This window comes from Rhinoderma darwinii, chromosome 6 (genome assembly GCF_050947455.1).
Source record: "Rhinoderma darwinii isolate aRhiDar2 chromosome 6, aRhiDar2.hap1, whole genome shotgun sequence".
Classification (NCBI taxonomy): Eukaryota; Metazoa; Chordata; class Amphibia; order Anura; family Rhinodermatidae; genus Rhinoderma; species Rhinoderma darwinii.
Genome location: NC_134692.1, coordinates 118,910,213 through 118,931,203, shown reverse-complemented (window position 1 = coordinate 118,931,203; position 20,991 = coordinate 118,910,213). Strand labels below are relative to the sequence as shown.

The following is a 20,991-nucleotide window of genomic DNA, read 5'->3' as shown; positions in this document are numbered from 1 at the left end:
AGAGAACTATCCTTTTTCTTGACAAAGAAGAACCCGGCTCCTGCCGGGGAGGAAGACTTCCGTATGAAGACCCTCTCCAAGTTCTCCTTAACATAGGCCGACATGGACAGAGTCTCTTGCTGAAGACATCCGAAAATGCAGATTAATGACAAGGCAATCCTGCCAAGGACTGAGGCAGAAGAGGCTGAGCTGAACGAATCTGTACCAGGCAACGGTTGAGACACCCGGGACCCCACTGGAGAACCTCTCCAGAATTCCAGTCCAGGACTGGGGCATGTAGTCGGAGCCAGGGCAGACCCACCAGCACAGGATTGACAGCTTTAGCCAGGACAAAGAACGAGAGGAGCTTAGAATGGATGGCTCCTACTTGAAGCCTCAGCGGCTTGGTCACAGCTACAACTGGATCTGGCAGAGGTAGTCCATTCACAGATGCAACCATCATCGGCCTCTCCAGAGGGGTTGTGGGCAATTGGAGAAGATCCACCAGGTCTCTACGAATTAAATTAGCAGCGGATCCAGAGTCCAGATACGCAGAGACCCGATGCGTTTTCTCACCGGACACTATGGTCATGGGAATGGACAATTTAGACAAAAGTCCTTCTTTACCCAGGGTTGTCTCTCCCACCAACCCTAGGCTCTGGGGCTTTTGGGGCCACAGACACACAAGATATATTCAGAGTACCGAGGTGCGTCTGCGTTGTCTCTCCTGGGTAGAAAGCTTAAACTGGTCCATCCTTACAGACTCCTTAGGAGGATCAGCATCTGAGGACAGCAGGGGTTGCTGCAAAGTAGGAACCGGACTAGGGAGTCCTCCCTCCCGACGAGCTTCTTGGAACCGTTCTCGGATCCTTATATCTATCCGGGCGGCCAGAAGGATGAGTTCATCCAGGGTAGACGGTAGATCTCGGGCGGCAAGCTCGTCCTTAATCCTAGGAGACAGTCCCTGCCAGAATGTAGCCAACAGGTGCTCATTGTTCCACAACAGTTCTCCCACCAGGGTGCGGAAGTGGATGGCGTACTCACCCATGGAGGTGTCTCCTGTCATGTCCATGGCCGTGGGCTGTCAGGCTCACTCACCTCCTGACGGCCGCAGCCTGGGTCTGCGAGCGCTGGCCCCAGTCTCCTCCTCAGGAGATGCCAGCGCTCACTTCCGCTTACCTTGGCCGGATCCCGTAGGGTGCTCGTGCCCGCTCTTAAAGGACCAGCGCACGCACCTGAAGTTAATGTTAAAATTAGCCCATGAGTACCCTGGACTATAAGAAGGGCTCAGCCCCTTCCTCCCTTGCCTGAGCATTGTTGTCATACCCTAAGTTTGTCTAGCAAATGGTCTCCTAGTGTTTTCCAGTTCCCAGTGTTCCCCGTTCCTGTATCCTGTATCCCGTGCTACCTGGTCAAGTGCCATGCTGAGCTGTAGTCGGGCTGTGTTGTATTCCAAGCCTGTCCTGCTACACCACTCCTGACGTCTGCCTGCTGCCTAAGTCCCAGCTGAGCCTGTCATTGCTACTGTCCGAGCTGCCACAGGTACACTATACGAACTATAGACTGTGACCTGCGTCCTGTTGGCCAGCTGCCATACCGTCAAGGCGGTACGGCCCAGTGGGTCCATGCACCAAACGTGACATCTCCATGGAGTAGGTTCAGCAAGGGGGCGGCTGCAGACGAAATGTGCGAAATGTCCATAGGAACCCCTGGAAGTAACGGGTCTCTGGTCCTTGTCTCTCCCAGATAGGGGTTGCCCATGCAAGGGCCCTGCCAGTGAGGAGAGAGACGATGAAAGCGACCCTTGCGCCATCAGACGAGAATTCCCTTGCATACAGGCTTCACGTCCTCACGTCTCCATCATAGCGGTCAGGAAGCGGGGATCAGCACTGCTAGGAGGTATAGTTGGAGGATCAGTACTGCCAGGAGGTGTAGTAGGAGGAATGGCAGCTTGCACCTCCAGCCAACGTGCAATAATGTTCAATGCCTGGAGGAGTTGGTCCTGTCGAGACCGGAGGTCTAGCATATCCGCCCGCATCTCCTGTGATGTCGTCATCGTCTTGGATTGACCAGCGGGGTCCATGTCCTGAGCCTACTGTCACATTGGGTATGTGGACCCGCTGGGCTTTACCGCCTTGTCGGTATGGCAGCTGGCCAGCAGGACACAGGTCACAGTCTATAGTTCGCACAGTGTACCTGTGGTAGCTCACACGGTAGCAATACAGGCTCGGCTGAGACTAGGCAGCAGGCAGGCACCAGGCGTGGAACACAGCACAACATGACTTCAGCTCAACACAGAACTTGACCAGGATAGCGCAGGATACAGGTTACAGGTAGCAGGAACGGGAAATACTGGGAACTGGAAAACACTTAGGAGACCATTTGCATAGACATACTAGGATAACGACAACAAAGCTCAGGCAAGATAGGAAGGGGCAGAGCCCTTCTTATAGTCCAGGGTGCTCTGGAAGCAATCAGCTCAGTCTCACACCAGTGTGCGCTCCAAGGCTGACTGAGCTTGCGAGCACACCCTGGTGGTCACTTTGGAACAGGACAGCCGCATGTGCTGACATCTCTGGAGAGAAGGGCTTCGACTGGATGGAAGGAGTTCGTAGTCAGCGACCACAGACGTTACATAACCACACTTTCATTTTCCCCATTCCCCTAAATCAATAACTTGTCCGATGATCCCTAGCAATTCATGCACAAAACTCGGACCCCATATGGACAGTGGTTTTCACATTGCCATAGACTTGAATGGGCAAGACTGAGACACAGAGAGGAATAGGACCTGCCTTGAGTTTTGCGTCCCAGGCTCACGGACCCTACACGGATCCGTGAACACCACAGTAGTGTGCATGGGTGGAATGAATAACATTGATAATCTCATTACAATGGCACCTGTCAAGGGGGGGGGGGGATATTAGGCAGCAAGTGATCAGTCAGTTCTTAAAGTTGATGTGTTGGATGATGGGCAATTGGGTAAATGTAAGAAGGCAATGTAATGCGCTGGGCAATGTTGTGCTGGGAAACCTTGGGTCCTGGCATTCATGTGGATGTTGCTATGACATGTCCCACCTACTTAAACATTGGTGCAGAGCAAGCACCTTTATGGCAACGGTATTCCCTAATGGCAGAGGGGTCTTTCAGTCAGATAATGCCCCCTGCCACACTGCCACACTGAAAAAATTGTTCAAGTGGTTTGAGAAACATGACAAAGAGTTCAAGGTGTCCACTTTGCCTCCAAATACCCCAAAGTTCAATCCGATCGAGCATTAAAGGGATGTGTTGGAACAGGTCTGATCCATGGAGGCCCCGTCTCGCAACTTACAGGACTTAAAGGATCTGCTGCTAACGTCTTGTTGTCTGATTCCACAGGAAATCTTCAGAGGTCTTGCGGAGTCCATGACTCAATGGGTCAGAGCTTATTTGGTGGCACCAGAGAGACCTTCACAATATGACACTGGTGGTTTTTCTGTTATGGCTGGACGGTGTATATTTACTGCAGGTCAGCTGGAGGCTACACATTACTTTTCTGTGAACATATTCTTGCACAGATTTAGTGGCTTCCTCAGATAAATTCTCACTCTCCCACACACACATATAGTAACTATATCTGGACAGCGTGATGCTTATTTTGTTTCGGAGTCGCCTAATAGCAGTGTATTATGTGAGAGAGCCAGGGCAGTACTTAGGTTGGATGGTGCCTTGTGCAGTACCTTCTACGGTATGTACACCCCATCCCCTTATGGTGCACCAAATAGCCCTCCAAAGTGCTTATGGGCAGCTTTACAACTTGCTACTTTATATATGGATTTGTTTTCTGACATTGTGCCCAGCTGCCTGACCTTCAGTTCTATTCAGACGTTGTGGTCATATCATGTTTTTTGCCAGTCTTCCCGCTGTTTTCGGCATTGAACCGGAAGCAGCGGGAGGAAGAGCAATCAAAGTTACAAGCTCCCTCTGTTGCCGTGCTTGTCTCCTTACCTGGCCATGTCTGAGGTCGGCATGTTAGAGCAGCTGCGGGCGGCAGCTGCATTCCACGGTCCCGGGTGGTTGGAGGAGACCGTGGCGGCACTGTCCAGCATCCCGGAGGCGGGCTCGTCTCCACGCCAGGCCCTGCGCTCAGGGTCAGTGGTTCTGAGGGACAGGCTCCTCTCCCCCGGCCCCCTCCCTAGTGCTAGTACTGCGGCGGCGGGGGTGGAGTTGGCACCCCGTGCTCCTGCTCGTATGAAGCAGGGAGCGTCGTCGGGGGCGGCGGTGGCTCAGGCCGGGTCTCCCCGTCGCTCCCGGCGGTCTCGCCCACCAGAACGCCTCAGTCCAGAGGTGGTCCCGCGGACACGGCGTCGCAAGGGGAGCCCTTCAAAGGACGCTGCAGGCCAGGCAGCTGGGAAGGCCGCCTCTTCCCAGGCCCTGCGTCCTGGCAGGAATCTCCAGGCGCGACGAGGTCCGGCGGTCCACAGGGGGTCGCTGGCCGGGCTCCCTGTCACCCCACCTCCATCTGATGCCGTATGCAAAGAGCAGCCAACGGCCGCCCCGCATGGTGATGTTCCGGCCAGGGGGCAGGCTTCCTCGAGACCTTCAGGGAGGACGCCTAGATCATCAGCGGCGACGAGGCAACAGGTCCGGTCGGAAGTCTGGGTCCCTGCGGTCCGGCGGCAGGTTGCCGGCCCATCTGTCAGCATGTCGTTGTCCCCATGTAGGAGATGTTGGTGGGATGGCCAGTCGTCGGCAAGAGAGGACCTGGAGGATGGCGAATTGGACGATTTTCAGCTAGGTCAGGATTTTCCGGCTGACGGGAACACAGCGCCTGGGCAGCCCGGTGAGTGCGTAACTCCTTCTTTGCCGTATCCAGCGATTTTTATGTCGGGTGTCGGGGGGGGGGCAGCGAGCGCGGCATTGGCTGCAGGTAGCGGCGTCGTCGGGCGCGACGGCGTTGGCTTATCGGATTTAGTGGGTTGCTTGCGTGAGTTGGTCGGGAGCTTAGATAGGGCTGCGGCGCCTGTAGTTCCGGCGGGTTCCCCGGCAGCAGTTTGGGAAGGTCCTCGTGAGGTTGGTGTGTTACAGTCGCGTCCCGTGGTTGGGGAAGTGTTGGCGGCGTCTAGGGAAGCGGTCGCGGTGTCAGTTCAGGCCGAGGCGCAAAAAGATGGTGATCAGATCCGGCTTGATGATCGTGCTCGGGGCGGTTTATGTATGCTTCAAGGGTCCTTTAGGGGCACACCTAAAACAGGAGGTCCGCGAGTGGATCTGGAAGGATGAGTACGTGGAGATCTTTTCTGCCGCTTGCAAAATTCAATTTGGATAAAGGCAAGCGGGATGAGAGTAAGAAGGAGGAAGAGGAACGTCGGCGGTATAGGCTTATCCCGCAGACGTTCGTTAATTGGTAGCAAGCGTTTGCTATTTTAGCCAGCGTGATCGGAGAGAAGGCGCCTGAAAATTGCTCGGCGTTATTTTGCTATTTTGATGCCATCGGGGAGGCTCATAGGGCATACGGGGGTCAGGCGTGGTTGCGGTACGATGAGCAATTTCGACAGCGAAAGGCGGTTCGGCCGGCGATTCGGTGGGACCAGAAGGATATTGCGCTTTGGTTCAGGGTAACGGCTCCGGTGAAGCAGTCCTTTCCCGGGAGCGTTGGCCAAGGAGGTCAGTCTAGCCAGGCCGGGCAAGGTTCAGGGGCAAAACTTGGGTTCTGCTGGCAATTTAATGACGGCCAGTGTAAGTTCGGGGCCACATGTAAGTTCAAGCACGTGTGTTCAGAATGTAATGGTTCATCCCACGGGGCTGCCAAGTGTATGCAGAAAAAGTGGTCAGGGAACCAGTCCTCCTCAGCTGGTCAAGGGGTTGTCGCCGGTGAGGGTGGAAAGGATGGCCCCATATCTAAATGAATATCCAGATAGGGTTGCGGCCAAGTTAATTTATGAAGGGTTCCGTGTTGGTTTCGTTATTCCTCCGCCTCCTTATGAGGTCCCGGTTACTCGGCGCAATCTTAAGTCGGCTTACTTGCATTCAGAGATCGTGTCGGAAAAACTGTTGAAGGAAGTTTCGTTGGGGCGCATGGCGGGGCCGTTTGTTGATCCGCCAATAAATAATTTAGTGGTGTCCCCATTGGGTATTGTGCCGAAGCGGGAGCCTCAAAAATTTCGTTTAATTCAGCATTTATCTTTTCCCAAGGGCTCGTCGGTGAATGATGGGATTGATCATGAGTTATGCTCGGTAGTGTACACATCCTTTGACAAGGCGGTGGGACTAGTTCGCACAGCGGGGCCCGGCGCGTTGTTAGCAAAAACCGACATTGAGGCGGCTTTTCGGTTGTTGCCAGTTCATCCAGAGAGCCAGCGGCTGTTGGGTTGTTTTTGGAATGGGGCTTTTTATGTGGATAGGTGTCTTCCTATGGGGTGTTCCCTTTCTTGCGCATATTTCGAGGCATTTAGTAGCTTCGTGGAATGGGTGACGAAGGGCGTAGCCGGGGTTGATTCTTTGATACATTATCTGGATGATTTTTTGTGCATCGGCCCGGGGGGTTCGCCTATTTGCGGTAATTTGTTGCATTCCTTGCAGAAAGTTGCGAAGGACTTTGGGATTCCCTTGGCGCCGGGAAAGACTGAGGGCCCGGTCTCTACCATTTGTTTTTTGGGGATTGAAATTGATTCGGTGGCGATGGAGTGTCGACTTCCTGTGGATAAATTAGGGTCATTGAGTCAGGAGGTACGTCGGGCTTGTAGGTTGAAGAAGATGACGTTGCGCGATCTCCAGTCTCTGCTAGGGAAGTTGAATTTCGCTTGCCGGATTATGCCGATGGAGAGAGTTTTTAGTAGACGTTTGGCGGCAGCGACGGCGGGGGTTCGTGCGCCACATCATTTTGTGCGGCTCAAGGAGGAGCATCGGGCTGATCTTCAGGTTTGGGATGATTTTCTTGGTCAGTATAATGGTCGCTCTCTATGGATGGCTCCAGCACAGGATACGAGTGATTTAAAAAAATTTACGGATGCAGCTGGGGCAGGTGGTTTTGGTGTGTACGGGGGTGGTCCTTGGTGTGCGGGTAACTGGCCGGCTAGCTGGGTGGCCAGCGGACTCACGCGGAATCTGGCCCTGCTCGAGCTGTTCCCTATCGTGGTTGCGGCGACCATTTGGGGGGACAGGCTCAGGGACAAGAAGATCCGTTTCTACTGCGACAACATGGGGGTGGTGCTGGCCATTAATAACATAACCGCATCCTCTCCTCCGGTGGTTCAGTTGTTGCAACATTTAGTTTTAGGGTGCTTGTCTTTGAACGCGTGGGTGGTTGCGGTGCATGTGCCGGGGGTGCGGAATTGTATTGCTGATGCTCTTTCTCGCTCACAGTGGGATCGATTTAGTCAATTAGCACCAGGAGCAGAACGCCTCGGTTTGGCTTGTCCGGAACATCTCTGGGATCTGGTTTCGGTCCCGTAGAACGATTGGTTGAAAGGTCATTGGCACGTACGACATGGAGTGCTTATTCTGCTTGTTGGAAGCAGTGGGAGGAGTGAGTAAGAGATTTGGGTAACGTCAGCACGGATCAAGACAGGTTGGTGGCACTTTTGTATTGGTTGGGGGACGCTTGGGAGGCTGGGTTTTCCCTGGCTAAGGTCAATCGTTTCGTCTCTGCATTGGCTTTTGGTTTTAAGTTGCGGGGCTTTCGGGATGTGTCTAAGAATTTTTAGTAGGACAAGCTTTAAAGGGTCTGCGTCGAGGTAGGGTCGAAGCAGATCGTAGACGGCCCGTGTCTTTTGCTCTCCTCTGTTCTTTGGGTTTATCGCTAGTGTCTGTCTGTCGTTCGTCTTCCGAGGTTGAGTTATTTCAGTTAGCATTTTCCTTAGCGTTTTTTGGTGCACTTCGAATTGGCGAGCTGGTTTCACCTAGTACCAAGCGGGCAGGGGGGTTGAGACTGGAGGAGGTGGGTCTATATGGGGATAGACTCGAGTTGTTGTTGCGGCGGTCAAAAACTGACCAAATGGGCAGAGGAAAGCGCATAGATTTGTTTGCCCTCCCGGGATCGGCGATGTGTCCGGTCGCTTGTATGCGTGCTTTTAAACCACGGGTGGGGTCGCCCGAGTTGCCATTGCTACGTCACGAGAATGGGTCATTTCTGTCCAGATATCAATTTGGCGCAGTATTTCAGAAATGCTTGGCGGCGGTCGGAGTCGCTGCGGGCCCTTACTCATCACACTCCTTTAGGATTGGCGCAGCAACTGAGGCGGGGCGCTGGGGGTTGGACGACGAGGGGGTGCGGCGCATTGGCCGTTGGGAGTCCAACAGGTTTAGGTCATACGTGCGCCCTCATTTGTTATGAGTCATGTTGTTATTTGTTGTTAAAAGCGTGTGTGCTTGTCCTTTTTCGTTTCAGATCAGCTCCCTTGCCTTGTGTGGTTGTTAGGACACTCTTACGTGCATTGGGGGGCCTTGAGGGCGGACGTCCGCCCTGATGGCCGTCAGCTGCGCATTTCGCGGCAGGATGCGGTTTTGCATTGGCTGGGATTCAGAGGTATGTTGTGGAGCCGGGTTTTAGCAGAGTTTCAGACATACTCTCGGCTGGATAGGGTTCCGGAAGTCCTGGTATTGCACGTGGGGGGCAATGATTTGGGGGTTCGCACTTTTCGGGAGTTGGTACGGGATATCAAACACGATATGTTGTGTTTATGGGCATCTTATCCCGGCCTAGTGATAATTTGGTCCGACATAGTTCCAAGGAAGCATTGGCGGCTGGCTCGGTCGGTGGAGAGGGTGAATAAGGCTCGCATTAAAGTGAATCGGGCTGTGTCCCGTTTTGTGGCCAAGAATGGGGGCATTTGTGTGCAGCACAGGGATTTGGAGTCAGGAGAAGGGAATTACTGGAGGAGTGATGGGGTGCATCTGGCCGAGGTTGGGATTGATTTCTGGAGCCTGGCACTAGCAGAAGGTATTGAAAGGGCGGTGGTGGTGTGGCGGAACTCACAGGCTTAAGGTGGTCAAGGCCTGTTTCGCTGTGGCGGGGGGAGTCCTTGAGGTTAGTCAGTACGACAATGGTGGGGGGGTCGCATCGGGGGTATGCGTCCCCCAAAAAAGGTACATGGTTTGAAGACTTCATAGGGTGTTATCCCTGTGAAGTGGTCTTCTGGTGGTTGGAGCCATCTGCAGAGGTGAGCGGTGCCTCCGAGCTGGTTCACGGCTGGAGGTAAATTGTTGGTGGTGGTTGCAGATGGCTAACTCGAGGTAAAACATATCTAAAAAATGGCTTCAAGGACTTCCCCTGCTTTGATTAATGTTAATGTTAATTGTTATTTATGATTCTGACCCATGTTGGGTCATGTGAATTATAGGAGGAATTCTCTGGTTGGATTCCTAATTAGTTATCCGAATGTTTCGGATCAAAATTGCTTTTTATAAACAATGTAAATTAATAAACGGCTGCTGTGGCCATTTCACATCCAACCTCGGTTGTCACGTGTCTTTTTCTTAGAGGAAGGGGGTATAAAAGATAGGATAAGTAGAATGTTCAATAACACACGCCTCTATTTAGGCAAGTCATGCTTTTTATTTAAAAAAAACTATCTATTTTTACCACTTTATTAGCGATTTTAGATTTATGCTAATTAGTTGCTTAATGCCCAAGTGGGCGTATTTTTACTTTAGGGCAAAAAATGGACAAGGAGGCAGCACTTCCAATAAAACGTAGAAAACTTTTAATCACCCATGCAACGTTTCAATCCCTCAGGACTTTTCTCAAGCATAGTAAAACACATCCAAAATCCAAGTATTTAAGGACTCACAGAGTCAATTGGCAATAAATCAGTGATCAAATAAAAAAACAATAAATATATATAGAAGTAATAACAAATAAATCAATTGTAAAATACAGACAAGTATAAGGGTGAAAATTACGTGTGTGTATACATTTTAATCAGGGACTGGTACAGACAATAAGCAGTCCAAGTGTGAACAATGAATAAATGGTTAATAGTTCACCCAGGTGTATATATTAAAAAACAAGATTACCTACTGTCATTTGTGGAGGGCGGAAGGACATACTCCTAATGAGTTTACGGCGTCCCTGCATACCAGCTGCGTGTGTCCCACACGTGTGTGAGAAAGCATGTCTCATTAGTGAGTATGTGCCGAAATCCCGCGAGATTACGCTATGTAATTCTCGCGCATGCGCGGTTGTACCATAACTCACGCGGCGGCCATCTTGGAAGATGGCAAAGGGATCATATAAGTCTTGGCAAACAAATAGTCCATGATTGGCTGTAAAGCCACATCAAGGAAAAGGACTACAAAATCAGTTTAATGCCCTAAGAGCAGAGGAGGGGGAAATCTAGAGGGGACAAAGGGGACTAAAATAGGTCCCATATGTTAACTGCAATATATCCGAAAGTGCAGCATATAAACCAGTGTAAAAAACATCCGGATGCTGGCACAAATGAATATGTAAAAATTCTATTGTAAATGTTATCATAGTGTATGTAAACATTTATACAAACCCCCAAAACAATTTTTACCACTTTATTAGCGATTTTAGATGTATGCTTTAGAGTTGCTTAGGCGAGATTCACACGACCGGGTCGTTCCCGAGCCCGAGTGCCGGCCGGTAAAATCGGCCATTCTGCCCGGCCGGTTTGCATAAAGTTATGCATCCGTGCCGGGCCGGGCAGATCCGGACAGTGACATCAGCGGCAGCTCCTGAAGGGGAATCCCCATGTGTTCGGGGATTCCGCTTCAGGAGTTTCCCCTGATGTCACTGCCCAGATATGGACAGAGACATCAAGCGCTCTGTCCAGGAGCGGAATCCCCGAAAACACGGGGATTCCGCTCCTTTAAGGAGCTAAAGTGCGGCTAGCACATAGCAGAGCGGGGAGATACCTCCCTGCTCTGCTATAGTGGCGTCGCTGCAGTAGTAGCAGCCGCAGCAGCTGCTGCTACTAGCGGCGCCATCGAAGGTGTCGCCGAGCCAGGGTGCTTTTAACAAGCAGGGGAAGGGAGCCAGCGCAGCGCTCCCTCCACCTGCTGTACACCCCGGCCCTGCAACACAGTGTACAGCGATGCCATTCGTCAGAATGGCATCAACTCCTCCTCCTCACATGCACTCTGCGCTGTGAGGAGGAGGAGATAGAGCGCAAGCTCCGGAAAACCCGGCCATCACTCGGAACACATTCCGGTGATGGCCGTGTAATACCCGGCCCCATAGACTTCTATGGGAGCCGGGCGGCCGGGTGCCCGGGCAAAGATAGAGCATGTCCTATTTTTTGACGGCCGGATTTCCCGGCCGTCAAAAAATCGGTCGTGTGAATAGCCCCATTAGGGGTCTATCTTTCCTAATGCAGCCGGGTGCCGGCCGATTTATGAACGGCCGGCACCCGGCCGGGAAACCCTGCCGTGTGAATGAGGCCTAAATGCCCAAGTGGGCGTATTTTTACTTTAGACCAAGTGGGCGTTGTACAGGGGAGTGTATGACGCTGACCAATCAGTCTCATGTACTCCTCTCCATTCATTTACTCAGCGCATAGGGATCCTGCTAGATCCTTATGTGCTGTCTTATACTAACACATTAACAATACTGTGGTAGTTACAGCAGAGGAAGCGTGATCATGCGAGATCTCGCTGTAAATGACAGGTTACAACGAGATCACGCTTCCTCTGCTGTAACTACCACAGACAGAGTAACGAAGTGCAGAGATTGTGAATAGACATCCCGTGGAATGTCTATTCACTGTCTAAACACTTCAGTATTGTTAATGTGTTAGTATTAGGGTATGTGCACACACACTAATTACGTCCGTAATTGACGGACGTATTTCGGCCGCCAGTTCCGGACCGAACTCAGTGCAGGGAGCCGGGCTCCAAGCATCATACTTATGTACGATGCTAGGAGTTCCTTCCTCGCTGCAGGACAACTGTCACGTACTGAAAACATGATTACAGTACGGGACAGTTGTCCGGCAGCGAGGCAGGGACTCCTAGCGTCGTACATAAGTATGATGCTAGGAGCCCGGCTCCCTGCACTGAGTTCGGTCCGGAACTTGCGGCCGAAATACGTCCGTATATTACGGACGTAATTAGTGTGTGTGCACATACCCTAAGACAGCACATAGCGATCTAGCAGGATCCCTATGCGCTGAGTAAATGAATGGAGAGGAGTACATGAGACTGATTGGTCAGCGTCATACACTCCCCTGTACAACGCCCACTTGGTCTAAAGTAAAAATACGCCCACTTGGGCATTAAGCAACTCATTAGCATAAATCTAAAATCGCTAATAAAGTGGTAAAAATAAATCGTTTTTTTAAATAAAAATCATTACTGTCACCTACATTATAGCGCCCATGTCCTTATGTAGGAGACAGGGCACTTATAATGTGGTGACAGAGCCTCTTTAAAGGGTTTTATCTGGGCGTTTTTTTAATGATGGCCTATCCAAAGGATAGGCCATCGATATCAGATGGGTGGGGGTCCGACACCCAGCATCCCCACCGATCAGCTGATAGCTGGTGTTCGTCGCAGCAGCCTTTTTCCAGTTTATGTACACAGTTGCGGTCCTATTCAAGTGAAAATGGGACTGATCTGCAATCCCAGACACAGCCACTAAGGATGTGTAAGGCGCGTTTCCTGGTGAACACTGAAGAGGCAGTGGCGACTTACGCCAAGCCCCCTTCAGTTGATCAGTGGGGGTGCTGAACCCCACCGATCTGATATTGATTGCCATCAATATAAAATGCCCAGACAACCCCTTTAATATCATGCATCTTTCAACATTACAGATGAATTCCCTTTGTCTGACATAGGTAAAGCCATAGTAGCCATTGTGATTCCAAATGTGATACATGTGATATAATAGAAGAGCTATAAAGTACTTTCTTACAGATCAAAAGCACGTTTTACGATGTTCATCTTTAAATGCATTTTATCACTTTAACAGAATTTTAGAGGTTTTATTAGGACTTTAGTAGATGAAACAATCATATCCTACAGTAACACTGCCACCTCCTGGAAGCAAATGGAATTACTTCACATATATTCTTTTCTCTTAAAGAGCTTTTCCAGGTTTTAGCCGTATAAAGCTTGATCATTGAATACATGAAAAGTTTTGCAACTTTCTAAAATACTTTGCGCTTCGATTCCACACCATTTTCAAGATTATAGTTTGCTGTCAGTGAATGGGAGCACTGTTATTTATATATAGAGGCTGCAAACTAGTATGTACCTAGTCCTGCTGTCAGCTGAGAAGTGAATACCATTTTATCCAGTCTAGACAATCCTCTGTGAGCTAAATACAGAAACAGTGCACATATATCACTGATAGTGTCCTACAATGTATCAGTCTGGAGTCTAAGCTATGAAGCTCACAGATAAATTGGTTATAATATCAGATTTCAGAATTACTTTGAAGAAAAAATTCATGGCCCTAGGCAATCACTTGAAACACCATTATTAAGATTGGCCATTCACTTTAAAGGGATCCTGTCACCAGCATTTTAGCTATAAACCCAGCAATACCTGGTGAAAGTGGGTGAAAAATCATTGTAATCTAAGCTATGAATATGTTCTAAGTAAGCTCTGCAGCTTTAGTATTCCGTTTTTCAGTGGTCCCACGCCGTATGCAAATGAGCAGAAAAGAGTCAAATCTTCATCTGAAAAGAGTCAGATTTTCATTCCTCCAGCGTCTCAGAGTGGACTCCACCTCCTTCTTTTTGATTGATAGCTCCTTAGCCAGTCAGGGCCGGACAGGTGGTGGCAGTGGGCGTGGTTAAGAAGCTGCATCCCAGAGGGAAAAATAATTACCATAAAAGGCGGGAAAAGTTTAAACGACTATATTTACTGACAGAGGAGGACTTCAGGAAAGAAGAGAACAGGAATGAACTCTGGACAGCTGCGGCCATTGAGGGGTCAGGCGACTTTAACAGGTAAGATGTTGATGACAGGATCCCTTTAATGGTGCAATACCTGGCACAGCTGCCCATTCGGATGTGCCAATGCTCTGCTGATCGGTGAGAGTTCAGACGATCGGACACCCACCAATCAAACATTAATGGACTATCCTAAATATAGGCCATCCACGTTAGTCACGAAAACCCCTTTAAAGGGGTTTTCCAGAATCAATTAACTAACTTCTATTTCACTGCACATATAAAAATAAATGTAATTTGTAATATACTTACGTTTTGATTTGATCTTCCAACACCCGATTCCAGCGCCGGTCACGTGATGCGTCTCCAGTAGCAAAATCCTTACTTCCGGCACTAGCCCGTCCATGATCTGAGTTCCTTTTTCCGGCTGGCTCAATGTACGGGTATGTCATTCCTGACATCACTGTACACTGAGGGAAGTGTTGGACCGGATACTCCCTTTCTTCTGTTTCCGGTCTTCTGCTAGGGGAGAGAAAATGACGCGCTGGGGCTGTGATAGTGCAGGAGTGGGCATGCGTGGTAAGCACTGCTAGTCTCTGAGCATGCGTGGTTTCTACACTAGCAGTGTTTACCACGCGTGCCCACTCCTGCGTTATCACAGCGCCAGAAACGATCAGAAGAAATTATGTCAGGAGCCAGTAGCTCATTGCTAGTAACGCTCTGACAAGGACTCTGACTCTGGGGTTAGGGGATTTCACAGAGTCCTGCAGCAGAGCCTATACGAGCTCTGGGGAAGCCCCTGACAACACTGTCCATATATGGGCAGTGATGTCAGGGGATTCCACAGAGTCTTGGAGCAGAGCCTATACTAGCTCTCTGCCCGGGACTCAGGCTCTGGGGAAGGCCCTGACAACACTGGCCATATATGGACAGTGATGTCAGGGGATACCACAGAGTCCCGTAGCAGAGCCTATTCTAGCACTCTGCCTGGGACTCCGGCTCTGGAGAAGACCCTGACAACACTTTCTATATATGGACAGTGATGTCAGGTGAACCCACAGAGTCCGGGAGCAGTGCCTATACTAGCTCTCTGCTCTGCTCTGGGACTCTGGGTTCTGGGGTCAAATTAAGGTTTTTTTTACCATTATGTAAGAGAGTGTTGTTTGGTACAGCACTGATATGTTGCAAGTTTATCGTTAGCTCCCACTGATCTAATAAGAGCAGTAAAATGGCAACGGAGAATGTTTATAGCTGGGTGTAGTAGGCGTGATGAGTCCTTGCTGCCGACGCATTGCATGCTGGGACACGAACGGTGCAGGCCAGGAACTGTGTGACCGGAAGAGCAAGACAACAAACACACAGAGGTAAACAAACCTCTCAATGTAAACAAAAGAGAATAATGGTAAATTAAAAAATAAAAATTTAGATAACGATATTCAGGGGGCATTAATAGATAAATTGAGAAGTGTTGCAGTGAATAGAAAAAAAAAAGTATTGGAAAACCCATTTAATTCCGCTGATTCAAGTACCACCATAGCAAATAACGTGTGAAATAAAAAGTTTTCTCTTTTTATATAGCGTAGAGCAAGATCGTTTGCTATATGGAAACCATTAACATGCAGGTCATCTACTGCTGACTGATCATATGTCTTATTCTAATTATGGCTTATGTGAATACCCAGAATCCCAGGATAACTCGGTATGATGGTCAAATCTGAACCCAATGTGTGCACTGTCACGAACTCTGGGTATGTGGACTCAATGGGCCGTACCACCGTAGCAGGATAACAGCTGGCCAACAGAGTACCAAGTCAATATATAAATAATCTAAGTAGTGGTTCAGACAGTGGCAACGGCTAGGCACAGATTGGACCTTGACAACAGACACCAGACGTGGTGTAACACAGCAGGCGGAACCGGTGGCACAACACGACTCCAACAGGTTTAAGGCACAGGAACAAATAGAACGGGATACAGGATACAGGTAGCAGGGCACGGGAAACAACGGGAACAGGATAACACTAAGGGACCATTTGCAAGACTAACATAGGAAAACATAAGAACGCTCAGGCAATGAGCAATGGGGCAGGGTCCCTCTTATAGTCCAGGGTGAACATGGGCTAATTAGTGATAATTCCTATGTGCACGCGCTGTCCCTTTAAGGACGGGCACAAGCGTGCACGCGCACCCTACAGGACACAGAGAACCGAAGCAGAAGTGAGCGCTGGCGTTTCACAGATCCATGGCTGTGGCCGCCGGGGGGTGAGTAATCCCGTCGGTCCTCGGCCATGGTCACTACATGCACTGAATCTAAGAAACAGAGGCAAGTAATAAAAAGCACAGACCTATTTACAGCAGCTTGTTGATGGCTTCTAAGTAATAACACTGCACAACAAACTGAAACATTGGTGGTTTTAGCAAAAAAGTGCTAGATGTTACAATTGAGCCATTATTAAAGGGGTGTTCCAATCATATAATACTATGACACATTTTAAGGATAAGCCGTAACAGGTCAGTCCAACAGAATGAAGGTACATCCCTTTAGCATTTCAGCGGATGGCCAAGAATGCCGCTGTGCAGGGAACTGCGACACAGCTCCAGTCAACTGATTGAGGCTGTCCTGTAGTCCCCTGTAGAACAGAGGTCTCAAGTGCGGCTCCTGATGCTATCATCTGCGGGCCGTTGACAGCAGGAGAGCAGAGAGCAGGCCGAAGGAGGAGCGCCGCAACCCCCCCTGTAGATAGTGCCATGCCACACACCCCACCCTGTGGACAGCGCTACACCCCCCTCTCTATAGATAGCTTCATTGGGGCTCCTTCTAGTAGTGGAATCCCCAGCCTCTGGTCAGGGATTCCGCTTATAGAAGAGGCCTCAGACGTAACTGTCTATTTATGGCCAGTGACGTCAGTGGCTCCTCCTGGACCGGAATGCACGGCCAGCGTGTTCCCGACGCACTGGTCTGGGATTCCGCTGATAGATGAGGCCTCTCACGTGACTGTGCATATATGAACAATGACGTCAGGTGCTCCTCCAGGAGAGGAATCCGCAGCCAAAGTGGCAGCAACACTTTGGCTGGGGATTCTACTCCTAGAGGGAGCCCCAATGGAGCTATCTATAGGGGAATATGTGTGGCACTATATACAAAGGGGTGTGTGGCACTATCTACAAAGGGGGGTGTGCGTGGCACTAACTACAAAGAGGTGTGTGTGGCACTATCTACAAAGGGGTGTGTGTGGCATTATCTACAGAGGGCACTGGATAATTATCTACAATAGGCATTGGGGTATTACCTACAGAGGGCACTGTGGCATTATCTAGGGGGGGTGGCACTCTCTACAGAGGGCACTGTGACATTATCTACGGGATGTGTGGCATTACCTACAGAGGGCACTGTGGCATTGTCTACAGAGGGCACTGGGGAATTATCTAGGGGCGTGTGGCTCTATCTACAGAGGGCACTGTGGCATTATCTATTATTATAGTAATGTAGTATTGTTATAGTAGTTCAAATAACGAATTGATTAAAGGGGTTGTCCTCCTTCTGACAACTTATGACCTATCCACCTGATAGGTCATCAATATGTCATCAGTGAGGGTCAATATGTCATCAATGAGGGTCTGACCCCGCACTGATAAGCCGCTCCGGTGGCCTGCGGGCACCGGATGTTGTGGCACATAATGCTATGTACGGAACCCGGAAGCAGTTGGCTCCGTACATAGCATAGAGGTTGTGCTGCAGAACTGCAGCTCTGCTCCTATTCACTTGAGTCGGAGCAGAGCTGCAGTACTGCAGCTCGGCCACTATTCCGTGGCCGAAGCTAACTGCTTCCGACTTGTACGTCCGATGCACCGAGGCACCGGACCAGCTGATCTGTGCGGGGCCCGGGTGTCGGACCCCCACAGATCATGTACTGATGACCTATCTGGTGGATAGGTCATCAGTTGTCAGAAGGTGGAAAACCCCTGTAACAAGAATTTTGGATTTTATGAAGTACTGCAACCAGTCAACTTCAAATTTTTTCTATGTGCGGCCCATTTACCTCGGCCGTGTTTGAGACCCCTGCTGTAGAGCATCTGGCCAGGAGCGTCGCTGTGCAGGGAAAATTTGTGAAACAGTGATCCATCATTGTGAGAATAGTGGGAGGAGCTTCCCTTTATCCAAAAAAAGCAAACACCTGAATAAGACAAGTGTTTTTACTAAGGATGCTGCTAATGGCATAATGCGCCCTATTTTTTATGTATATAATCAGTGATGATCAAAAATAAAATCTCAAAAACAGAAGCTGCATTCAAAATGGCAATAGAATGTAATTTCAGTCATCCATTGAACAATTTTGAATTAATTCCCCGTGATAGGTTTCTGTGTTCATTAAGACTTTGTGTGGAAAACCCCAGGCAATAGAATATTATTAAATACATTCATCAAGTCCTGAGCGTTCCTCTTTTTTTTTATCTTTATGTAGGAGCAGTGAAGCTAAGCAGATGTACGGATAAATATATTATTGGTAGAGATATGGGAGGGATGGATGGATAGATAGATAGATAGATAGATAGATAGATAGATAGATAGATAGATAGATAGATAGATAGATAGATAGATAGATAGATAGATAGATAGATAGATAGATAGATAGATAGATAGAGAGAGAGAGATAGATGATAGATAGATAGATAGATAGATAGATAGATAGATAGATAGATAGATAGATAGATAGATAGATAGATAGATAGATAGATAGATAGATAGACAGAATAACGGAATCGCTGCGGAAAATTTATGAAGCAATTCTGTTGAAAGTAGCTTACAATCCGCTGCGGGAAAACTGCACCATTTCCTGCGTATTTTCTGCTTTTAGTCAATGCTGGGAGATGGTGATATCTCCTCTGAAAAACGCAGCAACTCAGTCCACTTTCCACAGCAGGAATTGCGATACGAAAAATACGCACGTCAATTTCTGGTCTGAATTTTTACACAGGGTGTGGATGAGATTTGTTAAATCTCACCCACTTTTCTGCTACTGTATTCTGCTGCATATTTTCCGTCCGCAATTCCTGACGGAAAATACGCAGCAATTCCGCTACGTGTGAACAAGCCCTAAAAATATATATTTTAAAAGGTTATACAAATAACCAGAGTAACCTTTTCCACAGCTCATACAGTATCTATCAAGGCTACGCACCTAAAAATGATGTCCTCTGTAAGATGGTGGAGCCACTTGCGTCTTTCTTTATCTGTGTCACCTACTGGAACGCTTTTCTCTGCAATGTATCATGTGAAAGTCAAGCCTATATGAGTTTGGGTTTGATATTAGTCGGCTTTTTTTTTACAACGCGCACCCACGACAGCACACACCCGCGACCGCCTGGAACCGCGCACCGAATTTTGAGGCAGATTTTGACCTGCCCACACTATCTTGCCGCGTTTTTTGCCCGCTGCAATTGAGGACAGCAGACAAAAAACGCAGCGAAAAATGCATTTTCTGCCTCCCATTGATTTAGATGGGAGGTCAGAGGCGGAACCGCGGCAAGAAAGGACGTGCTGCTTTTTCTTTTTTCCGCTACTGGCTCCCATTGATTTCAGATTAAATCAATGGGAGGCGGTTTTGGAAGTTGTTTGGTGCTGATTCTGACGCAGCGTCCGGGTCAATATCAAGGCCCAAAAACTCTGTGAACTGGGCCTTATTGTTAGGGCTTATTCAGACGAGTGTGTAATACGTCCGTGCAACGTGCGTGATTTTCACGCGCCTCGCACGGACCTATGTTACTCTATGGGGCCGTGCAGACTGTCAGTGATTTTCATGCAGCGTGTGTCCGTGTACCCGCTGCGTAAAGCTCACAACATGTCCGATATTTGTGCGTTGTTCACGCATCACGCACCCATTGAAGTCAATGGGTGCGTGAAAATCACGCCCAGCACTTCCGCAGCCGTATGAACTATGAATGAAAACAGAAATGCACCACGAGCTACAAACATACAAACAGAGTGTCATAATGATGGCGGCTGCGCGAAAATCACGCAGCGACGCACCATACGCTGCTGACACACGGAGCTGTTATGGACTTTTGCATGTGCAAAACGCCACGTTTTTTGCGCGTGCAAAAAGCACACGCTTGTATAAATCCGGCCTTAGGGTAGGAACACACTAGGCATGAACATTGCGGATTTTATGCAACACATTTTATTGTGGAAAATCCGCAGCGTATTACAGTCGCAGCAGAGTGGATGAGATTAGAACAAATCTCATCCACACGCTGCAAAAATAATGGACCTGCAGTGTGGCTTTTTAAGCCGCAGCATGTGAATGTATGCTGCAGAATCGCTGCTCCTCTGTTGCGGAAATGCTGCGGTTCTGCCGCAAAAATCACAAATGAAAGAAAAAAAAAAGGTACCTTTTTACATTTATAAAACAGTTTAGACTTCCCCCGGCCGTAGTCCTGGTGACGCGATCCTCTATTCTTAGCGCAGCTCGGCCTCCTGTCATGACGTTTCATCCCATGTGACTGCTGCAGCAGTCACATGGTCTACAGCGTCATCCCAGGAGGCGGGGCTACGTTCAGAAGAGAGAGATGCGTCACCTAAACTACGGCCGGGGCAAGTCTAAACATTTTTTTCCCTGCAGGATTCCCGCAGCGGACACGCCTCACGAAACCTATTTGGTGCGGTTTTGCTGGCGGAATTCCCTGCGGCTACCGGGGCAGATAAGCTGTGGAGTTTTACTCAGCATATCCGCCTAGTGTGTTCCTACCCTTATGATGTCGCTCCTGGAGCTGCTGCCGGTCTCTAAATAGGCAGTTGGTCCAGTAGAATTAGGAATTATTTTTTTTTGTGAACCAGCTTAAAAAAATACAAAACTTTTGTGTTAGGGCCTGTTCACATCACCGTTCGCTTCCGTTCCGGGGTTCCGTCTGAGGTTTCCGTCGGGTGAACCCCGCAATGGAAAGTGAAAGTGACAGCACAGCTTCCGTTTCAGTCACCATTGATCTCAATGATGACGGAAACATCGCTAATGGTTTCCGTTCGTCACCATTCTGGCTGGTTTTCGGTTTTCCGACGGAATCAATAGCGCAGTCGACTAACGGAAACCATTAGCAATGTTTCCGTCACCATTGATATCAATGGTGACTGAAATGGAAGCTGTGCTGTCACTTTCACTTTCCGTTGCGGGGTTCACCC

General features: G+C 49.2%; 1 long non-coding RNA gene across 1 annotated transcript in view; it reads right to left on the bottom strand.

Moving 5' to 3' along the window:
* LOC142656423 (uncharacterized) overlaps nucleotides 1-19,078 on the bottom strand; it is a 50,089-nt gene extending 31,011 nt beyond the window's left edge. The window contains exon 1 of the long non-coding RNA XR_012849674.1: nucleotides 18,998-19,078. This is a non-coding gene — a long non-coding RNA (uncharacterized LOC142656423). The remainder of the gene's footprint in view (nucleotides 1-18,997) is intronic.
* Between the last annotated feature and the right edge of the window lie 1,913 nt (nucleotides 19,079-20,991).